The sequence below is a fragment of the Montipora foliosa genome, unplaced genomic scaffold (genome assembly GCF_036669935.1).
Source record: "Montipora foliosa isolate CH-2021 unplaced genomic scaffold, ASM3666993v2 scaffold_420, whole genome shotgun sequence".
In the NCBI taxonomy this organism is placed as follows: Eukaryota; Metazoa; Cnidaria; class Anthozoa; order Scleractinia; family Acroporidae; genus Montipora; species Montipora foliosa.
In genome coordinates, this window is record NW_027179724.1 from 207,501 (window position 1) to 217,500 (window position 10,000).

The window sequence follows — 10,000 nt, forward strand, 5'->3', positions numbered from 1 at the left end:
AACTAGCTTTCGCAAAACAAAATAAGCGAATAATGTCCAAATGTAACGCAAAATGTTTTTTTTTTTTTTTTAACACACGAAGTCTGCAAATCTTGCTGGCCGCTTAATATCTCGGGGGCTTGTTCTTCGCACTACTGGGCTTGAAGCAGGGGTAGCTGCAGCTGCTGGGCTTATGTAGCTTTCTGAAGTAGACTGTGATACAGGTTATGGTACACAGGGGCATGGCGTTTCCCGTTTGCAGTTGGCTGTAAACGTCATGCTTAACCCCTCTATTAGGGAGCATAGGCACGAGACGTTTCTGAGCCAAGAACGGCAACCAAAAGTGAACAGTTTTCCTTTTTAACCTGCCTTGACACAGCAACATTTATGTTTCCAAGTATCTTTTCTCTTCTAGTGACACCTAGTCTAAAAATCTGAGAGACACTACTTTCCTGGCATGCGAAATGTTTTTTTCGGCTTTCCGTGTACGGTTCAAGAACGCCTCGCGCGCTTAAGCCATTGACTGCTGGGGGTGAGCCTGGGGAAGGAGGGGAAGGGGGGGGGGGGGGTCCCTGTAGTGCCTGAGGAGTTCACGGGTTAAGGAGTCAAAAACTATGTCCCCTCCATTAACCCAGTGATTCCCACTGGGAGTGAGACTTAACAGATTTTACTTTGTCTAACGGTTAGCAGGGGTTTCATCAGTTAGAAGCCGGTCACCAGCGGTATATCGCCGTCTGTTTGTCAGACAATAGGGAGCTTTAGCAACGACGACGGGAACGGCAACCAGAACGTCATGTAAAAACATAAATTCACGTTATTGCGATCACTTCGCGACTATTCCAAGCCTTTTAATATGACAAAGGTGTTTCAGTCCCTCAGGAATGAAACCGTCACGAGCGGCGCTTCATTTAGGGGAGAAAAATGAAAATTTATCTCCAGGTGCTGACGTTCTCCATAACAATTCAAACTTGGTAATTCCACGTTGTTGCTTTGCTGACGACGGCAAAGAAATGGACAAAAATGAAAAACGCACGTGCAGAGCGTGCAAAGCTATTGTTTTTGCCCACTAAATATGCAAATTTGTGACGTTCTCGTTGCCGTCGCCGTTGTCGTTGCTAAAGCTCCCTATTTGCTTCTCACCGTCAGCTACTCTGCCTTGATTTGCAATCAAACCCTTGTAAAAGACAAGCCCGCTTACATTGATTAGCCACGGAATCTACTTCAAAAGTTATTGAAACCCCTCCATTCAGCTTCCTAGGAGTGGTCAAAAACTTTATCATGCATAATAACAGCTTTTTGTATGAAGTCTGCAGAAATAGATTATTGTTTCAAAGGATATGAGGTCAACCAATTGACTGTGAGTCTTATCCCACATACACAGCTGAGCAACCAACTTCTGTCGTAAGATTTCTTTTTCCGTAAGGCCTATGAATACAAAAGAGAATCTACCTTGAAAAAGCTCTTGAAACCCAAATAAGAAATTACGGTAACCCTTTGTCTCCCGAAAGTGATTGACATAAATTTTATCCTCACAAGCTGAATACATTGTTGAGCAGAATGGCGACGAGAATAAAGAAATTTATCACCGGAGTTTTTTTTTTTTTTCTAGATATATGAAAATTCCCATGCCTGACACAAAAAGAAATGTAAGGCAGTCAGTAGGGAGAATTAACATTCAGATCTTGGGAATGAAAGGATAGTGGTTGTTTTGAAGAGAAATGAAAGCATACAAAGGATTTTTAACTTAAATATTAAGGTGGGAAGTTGATTTTGGAAGTTGAAATTTAAATTGACGTATCGAACATTTTTTCCTGTCTTCACGCAAATTTTTGGTCTTAAAAGTGATTTTAGCAGTCAATATGGGCTGAGAGCATTTCACCGCCACAAACGTCATGGCCGCTACATTAGGGAGCTTAAGCAACGACAACGGCGACGGCAACGAGAACGTCACGAATTTGCATATTTAGTGGGTAAAAACAATAGCTTCGCACGCCCTGCACGTGCGTTTTTCACTTTTGTCCATTTCGTTGCCGTCGTCAGCAAAACAACAACGTGAAATAGCCAAGTTTTTGGTTTTAAGAAGAACGTCAGCACTTGAGGATAAATTTTCATTTTCTCTCCTAAAATGGAGTGCCGTTCCGACTGGTGTTATCTTTGAGGAATTACCACACCCTTGTCATATTAAAAACGTTGAAATAGTCACAAAGCGATTAAAATAACGCAAATTTATATTTTGAGATGACTTTCTCGTTGCCCGTCGCCGTTGTTGTTGCTTAAGCTCCCTATTAAGCCCACAATTCCGAACCTTTCAAAGTGGGAAAAACTTAGTGAACTAAGCTGAAATAATTTCTGAAATCTAAAACAATCGAAGGATGAATACAAAAAAAGATTATTTTTGGACTTCCATCTGCCTTTAATGGTGGTTCAACGAAGGAGACTCTTTGCAAAGAAAGTGGTGAAAGATGGCAGTTACACATGACTTAATTCTTTGCAAAACGAAGGTAGAAGAAGAGACTGAATTTTAATGCTTTCATGATAAGCAGTAATCTGGAGTTTGCAGTTTGCCATTTCACGTAAAGGCAATGCTAAATCTTTCTATTCACCACTATGTTCTCACAGTTGGACTGGAACTTGCAGGAAATGGAGGTTAATGAGAGATGGGGCCGGATTACTGCCGGATTCCCGTTTATAACATGATTGCTTCAAACTCCTCCCGTCAGAATATGTACCTGGTATATTTGGGATTTGCAAGTGCTCACAGAAACTGTGACAAAAGAGAAAAATGTATATAGAGCAAATGCGGTAAAAATAAAGAATGAAGATTGCATTTAGAGCGCTTTTCAATCCAGAGTAGTTACTTTGACCAATCGAGAGATTTTCAAACCAATCACTAAACGTAGCAATTGCGATCGCGTAATTACTTTTGACAGTCACTTGAAAACGACTATATTACCTAGATGCAGGCGATTGCTCAAGAGTGTGACAAGTAGAGTAAGCATTCCTTCCACCATGGAGGCTTCAGTGTCAACATCGAAACTGGGAGGGTTGGACACCACAGGCACACCAAACTTAAACCAGTGTCTGAGGCTGAAACTAAACACAACGCAAGTCACATCAACGCAGCCCTTTTAGCAGCTAGCCACACCTTACCACTGAAAATGGTCTCAAATTTCACTTTCGAAAAATAGTCAACCGTGAACACTCCTCCAGAGTAACTCCTCCCGACTAACGTGAACTTCCGTTTCGCAATGGAGGGTTGGGAGAGGTGTTCTCTAGCCGAAATTTCTTGCCAACCCCACCCCCCCCCCAAGCGGTCGGCTTGGAGTAATCTTCTGAATGGACGACTGATCGATGAGACCACATAACAACAAAACAGACAGTGGTCAAATTGAAAGAGTCCAAGCGCTCAAACTGGTAAACTAAACACTGGACCGGCATCGAGGAAGTCATGGATTCAATCGAATCCCTTTCAAGCCAGAATCTTCTAGGCTTTCCTGTCGTTACTTCTCAAGAAACCGGTCAAAGCGACTTTCGTATGACCTTGAAAATGAAAAGTGGTCGCAATTTGTTTCGGGACCAATGTTTGGCAAGATTAAAACAGAGCTTCTCCTTATTCCCGCAAAGAAAACTCCAAATTTAATATGAACAGTAAACAGTTACGTCCTATTTTTACGTTTATTTTTCAAAGTCACATAAAAGTCGCTCTAATAACTGCGATGAGTGATCTAGAATATCAATACGCTTCATTAAGCGGTTCAAATATATAGCCACATCAAAACCAACCTCTCAATCATCACGTCTATGAAGACATCAGGATCCAAAAACATGGCACAGACCTGCAACAAGCAGCGACAGCAAAAACATCAAATGAAGATTTTGGGTGGTACTAAATTAAAGTCAGAGTTAATTTTACAAAAAAGATAGTGTTGCGGTTTGTTTTCATCTAAAAACACATGGTTTGGGTGAGAGCATTTAGCAAGACTCAACTATAGAAAACAAATTTAACCGCCCTGCAAATTCATACGACTGAAATTTCGAAAATATCTTGCGGTCAAACACGGAAGAGCTAGTCAGGTGTTGTATTTTACTTTAAAAAACTCCTGTTAAAAATATAATGTGCTTATTAATTAGTGTGCGTCATAGAGCACTAATTGTGTAAGGAATCAATCTTTCTCAGCTGCAGTAAAAATAGACACTTGAACCCAGTCAGTCTGATTTATTTCCCAAAAACTCCAACCTGACTGCGGGAAGAGGGTAGCGTTACTTTTTGAGGTCTGCGCTGCGGTTTGCAGTTTCCGCGGGCTCTCCCTATAGCGCCACACAAAACGCGAACGCGTACTCTAACTGTTAATAGGGAGCTTAAGCACGCGCGTTTTTGAGACGCGAACGACAACCGGAAGTGAGCTGTTTTCCCTTTTAACTTGTCTTCACACAACCACATTTACATTACTACTGGTAAGTATCTTTTCTCCATTAGAGATGACAAATAGAAAAATCTGGGAGACCCAACTGCCCTGGCACGCGAAATATTCTCTTCCGGTTGTCGTCCGCGTCTCAAAAACGCGCGTGCTTAAGCTCTCTATTTTAAAAATATATGTAAGATCGACAGACGAGTACAAAATTGAAAAACTAGCACTAACCTGAAGAAGTAAAATGTCCAGATCCTGAGTTACAAAAATGACACTGTATACAATCGAGCTTGACTTCTGATTTGGGATCCGTTGCGAACCCACCTTCCAGCACGGATTTCACAAATGGCAGCCTGCGATTGTAGATGTTGAAGGATTAAGGACGGTGCTTACTAATTGAAAGGTATTTTTGCCCGGTTTACTGAATATACGGGAAAAGCTGATCTTGACAAGTGTTATTGCAATCCAAAAAGAACATTACGGGGAACCACGCATTTTTCGAAGATAATTAATCCACAATAATATTGTGGATTAATTATTTGTAAAAAGCTTTAAAATACAAAGCAATGTATGGCGTTCTTTTCCAAATTGAAGCTTAATTATCTCTGAAAATGCGTGGTTACCCCCAATTTTCTTTTTAGATACCAAGAGCACTTGCTAAGTTCTGCTTTCCCCGCATAGTTTTGAACCGCGCAAAAATATCCCTGTATTAACAAGCACCACCCACAGGAAATCCGAGTATCTCGAGATGCGCAGAATGTACGCGCAATAACAATAGTAGCCCTTAACATGAAAATAAAACCACAGATACGAGGTGGAGCAAAGATTACTAAGGACGGGGTCGACACGAACAGGGTAGGGTGTCAGGAACAAATGCAATGGCTATGCAAGTCTCGAACGTCCATTTTACATTTTGTTATATGTTTGCCTTTCTCGCTATGACAACTACGTGAAATCACCAAATGGAGGACGTAAACACCCGACGAGATATCTTCCATGTTCTCTCCAAACATAACAAATTTATTCCTAGAAACTTGGTACACGCTTTCCATGCCTAAATGGAACAGTAGGGAGTTTTTGCAAGGACAACGGCAACGGATATCACAAGTATTTCGCGATTCGTCCGTCTTGTTCATCTAGTATACTACGCCCGGGTGAATTATCCTGTAACTGGATGGGTACGAACAGTTTTAAAGTAAAAATAAAAAATGACTCAAAATATTTACTATTATATGCTCACGTTGCCGAGGTCAAAACCTAAAATTGGGTGATTTCACGTTAGGAAGCTTCAGCAAACGAAAACGGCCACGGCGACGAGAAAGTCACAAATTTGCGTATTTAGTGGGCAAAAACAATAGATTTGCACTTTCTGCACGTACGTTTTTCACTTTTGTCCATTTCTTTGTCGTCGTCAGCAAAACAAAAACGTGAAATCGCCAAATTTGCGGTTTTTATGAAGAAAGTCAGCACTTGAGGATAAATTTTCATTTTCTCCACTAAATTAAGCGCAGTTCCGACCAGTGTTATTTTTGAGGAACTACCACACCCTTGTCATATTAAAATGGTTGAAATAGTCACGAAGCGATTACAATAACGCGAATTTATATTTTGAGATGACGTTCTCGTTGCCGTCGCCGTTGTCGTTGCTTAAGGACGTTCGCGCTAATTGTTTGTGCGCAACGTAACTGCGCAGGTAACGCGACTGTAATATGTCACGCATTACTTCGAGCATTAGTGAAGTTGAGGTTTGAAAACCTTTGCAGAAACCGTGGACGATAAGTCTCGCCCAGCGTTGGATAAGAGAAGATCGTGATCAGTCAAAATTGATTAAAAATATTTAGGAAAGTCAAGTAGACTACTGCACGACTGATGTTTGCGTTGTTTTTATCAGTCGTGCACTAGTCTACTTGACTTTCATAAATATTGTTCAAGCATTTAGTTAAAATAACATGGCGACAAAAACGCCGGGGAAAAAATTCCAGGCCGGCAAAAGAATGGCACATTTATTTCCGAATCATCATGAAACGGTGAAGAGAAGTGAGCGGGAGGATGGAAAAGCTCTGGAAAAGGTAGCTGCTGATCGAGTAGTGGCTGAAAGTTTGGAAAACTCGAGGACGAACCGTTGCGTAAATTTAATGGGGCTGTTTCTTTCTTTAATGTTTTTATTACCATACGAACTTAAGTTCAAAACGAATGTATGTTTTTGAAGTTCTTTTCCTTTACTTTCGTGAAAATAGAGCAGTATTTTCGTCCTCGTCGGCTTGAATAATGCGGACCTGCGTGGAAAAAACCAGCGATTAAATTTCACAAAAACCACACTCCAGAAGACGAGCATGACGGCAATGGAGAAATATTATACAAAACACTAACCAAATGAAGATGACGACTGCTTAAAACTTTGTTGCTGTGCTCGAGAAAGCTTTGTTTTGGGGTAGAAACCTTTCATCCCTACAACGATCGACAGGTCACGCAAAAACGTGACAAACGAAGTTTTCCAAGAGCTTCGTAAAATCACATCGATTTTACTCTCTTGGATCATCGGTGACCCCTATTTTTTTAATCATGAATCACTTACTCTACTTACTATCTACAAAATATGATAAAATGAAAAAAATCTCACCGTAAGAAGTTGTCTTTTTTTTAATTTTCTTTCCTCGTGCCATCGAATTCCGGTAGTGGTTGCAACCGATAGAGGTTACGAAAACGCTCGTCCAGGATGAACTCTACTGTTTACGACATCCCTAGCGGCATGAAATTATCTTAAAATCCCACCCCTAAAAACTTATGCACGGAAACCTTCACTCTAACAGTTTATTTTTAGGATGTTCGATGGATGAGCAGATGAGGCTACCTTTCGTTATTATGACAGATTTATCGAAATTAAGGCATTTTTCCACTGCCATTTTCTCCGAAACAAAGTCGGTGACCCCCATTTTTTTTTTTTTTGGAGTAAGTACTTTATGACCTAACTCTAGGCGAGAAATGAAGAAAATCTCACCGTAGGAAGATTTTGGCGCGAACGTCCTTAAGCTCCTGTTGTTGATCTGCGGAGTACGGCTAAGAAATGGACGGAAGTTCGTGCTGCACGTGCAGCACGAGTATTTTTGGTGGTTTTACCAATCCCGCGGGCTTTGTGGCTTTGTCGTTGCCGTAACTGCAGTCTTTGCTTAAACTCCCTAATGACGACGTTCTCGACTGAGCCATCGTCGTCGACCTTGCGAGAGCTCCTCATCGGTTCTTCAATATTACGCACCTTTAGGATTCTAGGACGACGACGAGAACGAGTACGGGATTTGACTGCGAAAAGACTTAGAAAGTTTATAACGCGGACGATTAATCTTTCTCTTTGTTAGCAGTATAGGTTGCTCAGTCGTTCTTATTGCTGGTAACTGAGCCTTTTTGCAGATCGAAAAATGCCAAAACTGCTACCGCGTTGTGTACTTGTTTTGACACGACGACATTTTTGCAAAACCTCGTACTAACATGAGGTCGGTATTACGGTTTTCCCGCCAAAATGCCGCTGGTTTGCGCGCTCACTGTAACGTAACCCTACCTAACACCTAAAGCTCTCTAATAATTTAGGTCCGGAAGATCACGATCACCTCAGCTCGGTAAGCAACTTACGAAGTTGCAAGCAAGCCTGAATATATTCAGGGATTCGAGGCCATCACCGCGTGATAGCGCTGCACTTGAACTCCCAATTCACCAACTTCTAGCTGGCTTGATAACTCAGTTGATATAGCTGTTTCGAGAAAGGTTGTCCAATAGAAGCATAAAAGCGTACGCGACAATGCCGAAAGGCATTATGGAAAACTGTCAGTTTGAATCAACGAAAACAAGACGGCAGTGCTATCGAAAACGTCACGTAGAAATACATGCTCATGCTGTGTTACTGACATTGAGATGTGAGTGAGTTTCAAAATTCAGTCAAATGATCCAGGCCACGAATTAGTAACAACGGGTTAGAATTCACGGAGAGAGCAAGATTCTGAATACTTTAACCTTGCTTATCTTATGTCATGTTTCACAGAGAAAGTTTGAGAAATGTACCAAAAATCATGGCGCACGTGCAGAGCCATCGTTTTTGCTAGGTAATGGACACTTTTGTTTTTGGACGTGTTTTGGTAACGTGATGGCGGGAGAGAGCTTCAACAGAGGTCTGCGCGTACTGCCACTTCATCAAGGCAACGCTATATCCTAAGACCTCTTTCATCCAAATAGCTCGCCATAGGAGGTACAATACAATAATAATACATACTTAATTGACGGGCCCCATAGGGGCTTTTCAGGGCCAATGAAACACAATCAACGAAACAACAGAACACAACAACAACAACTGTTAAGAATCCCAACTGGCCGGAGGCAAACCAGTTGGCTATTTACAAGTGCAGCTGAGATGTTGAACCAGGGACTACCAGGAACAAATTCAACGAGTGGTCTGAGCGGGTCTTGGACCAGGGATCTCCGGATCTCTAGGCCAGCGCCCTAACCACTGGGCCACACTACCTCCTGTCCGGTCGTGGCATCTTCACAACATGGGCGTTCACAACATACTGAATATTTTCCCATTCTACCTTCCGGCATTGTCGCTCTTACGCTTCTTTTGGACAACCTTTCTCGATACAGCTGAAGAGCAAGTGCAGCGCAAACGCACAGTCGAGAGTTCGATTCACGTTCACAAAACTGTGATGATCTTCCGACTTGCGTATCTTGCATTCTGCTGTTCAATGCTCGTCATCGGTTCTTCCTTATTTACAGAAGTTTGTATGACTAAGGGTATACGCCACACCCCCACTCATACAAAAGTCTGTAAATTTGTCAAATTTCAACTTACATTCTCTCAGCTGATATAACACCTAATACGCTGAAACTTTGTAGGGTTATTACAGTAAACGTGCTCTTTCTAGTGCTGTTTACATTATATCAGAATGAGTTTCATGACAGAACTCGTTCTCAAATGAGAGTCATTCCGGAATCATGTAAACAGCCCCTTACCAGCTTCTACCAAATGCTAGCTGTTGTCTTTTTCGACTACTAACAATCCGAAAAAGGTTACAGAGACAAATCGTATCATCAAACAAAATATTTAAGAGCAATAACAACATAAGTTTACTCGCCTGAATATGAATAAGGTCTTCACAAATGTTTCTGAGAAGTTGCTGTGAGGGAATCAGTTCTCCCAGAGGAATCTCAAAGCAAGAAACGGCCTAAAGACACGTGCATCAAATTGAATGAAATAAGTTCCGGACACCTAGGAAATGTCTATCGCAAATTGTAACAAGCGTCGCGGAATCCAGACAATTCACCCCACATGCACGGACAATTAGTCCCGGACAGCCAGCCTCCAGATTATATGACGCTGGGCAATTAGCCCCCAAATTAAAACCCATGAGGTATTCCGAAGCACTTGACTTCTCGCAACTATCAAAGCAGCGAAAACCCATCGAGAAATTTGCGTGCCGTTGTATGTTACAGTACGCAACTTTCTTTGTGCAACTTGTGACACAACAAAATTGTAAGTTTATTGCTACTTGCATCGAATTTCTGCTAATATTTTTTCATCACGCAACTCGAACATGATTGGCCTGGGGCGAAAACTGCTGATAAACACG

The 10,000-nt window shown here is 41.6% G+C and overlaps 1 protein-coding gene across 2 annotated transcripts in view; it reads right to left on the bottom strand.

The window, feature by feature from the left end:
- The window catches only part of LOC137988480 (E3 ubiquitin-protein ligase Ubr3-like), a 20,645-nt gene that overhangs the window by 3,552 nt on the left and 7,093 nt on the right, over positions 1-10,000 (bottom strand). The window contains exons 1-5 of one of the 2 annotated variants that reach the window (XM_068834481.1): positions 9,506-9,596; positions 4,620-4,741; positions 3,763-3,815; positions 2,933-3,072; positions 1-1,404 (exon numbers count right to left, since the gene is read on the bottom strand). The exon at positions 1-1,404 is cut by the window's left edge and continues 1,934 nt beyond it. The gene's annotated coding sequence lies outside the window, so the exon portion shown is untranslated. Of the gene's footprint in view, positions 1,405-2,932; positions 3,073-3,762; positions 3,816-4,619; positions 4,742-9,505; positions 9,597-10,000 lie in introns of those variants that run through there. The other variant, XM_068834482.1, reaches the window with a different exon arrangement.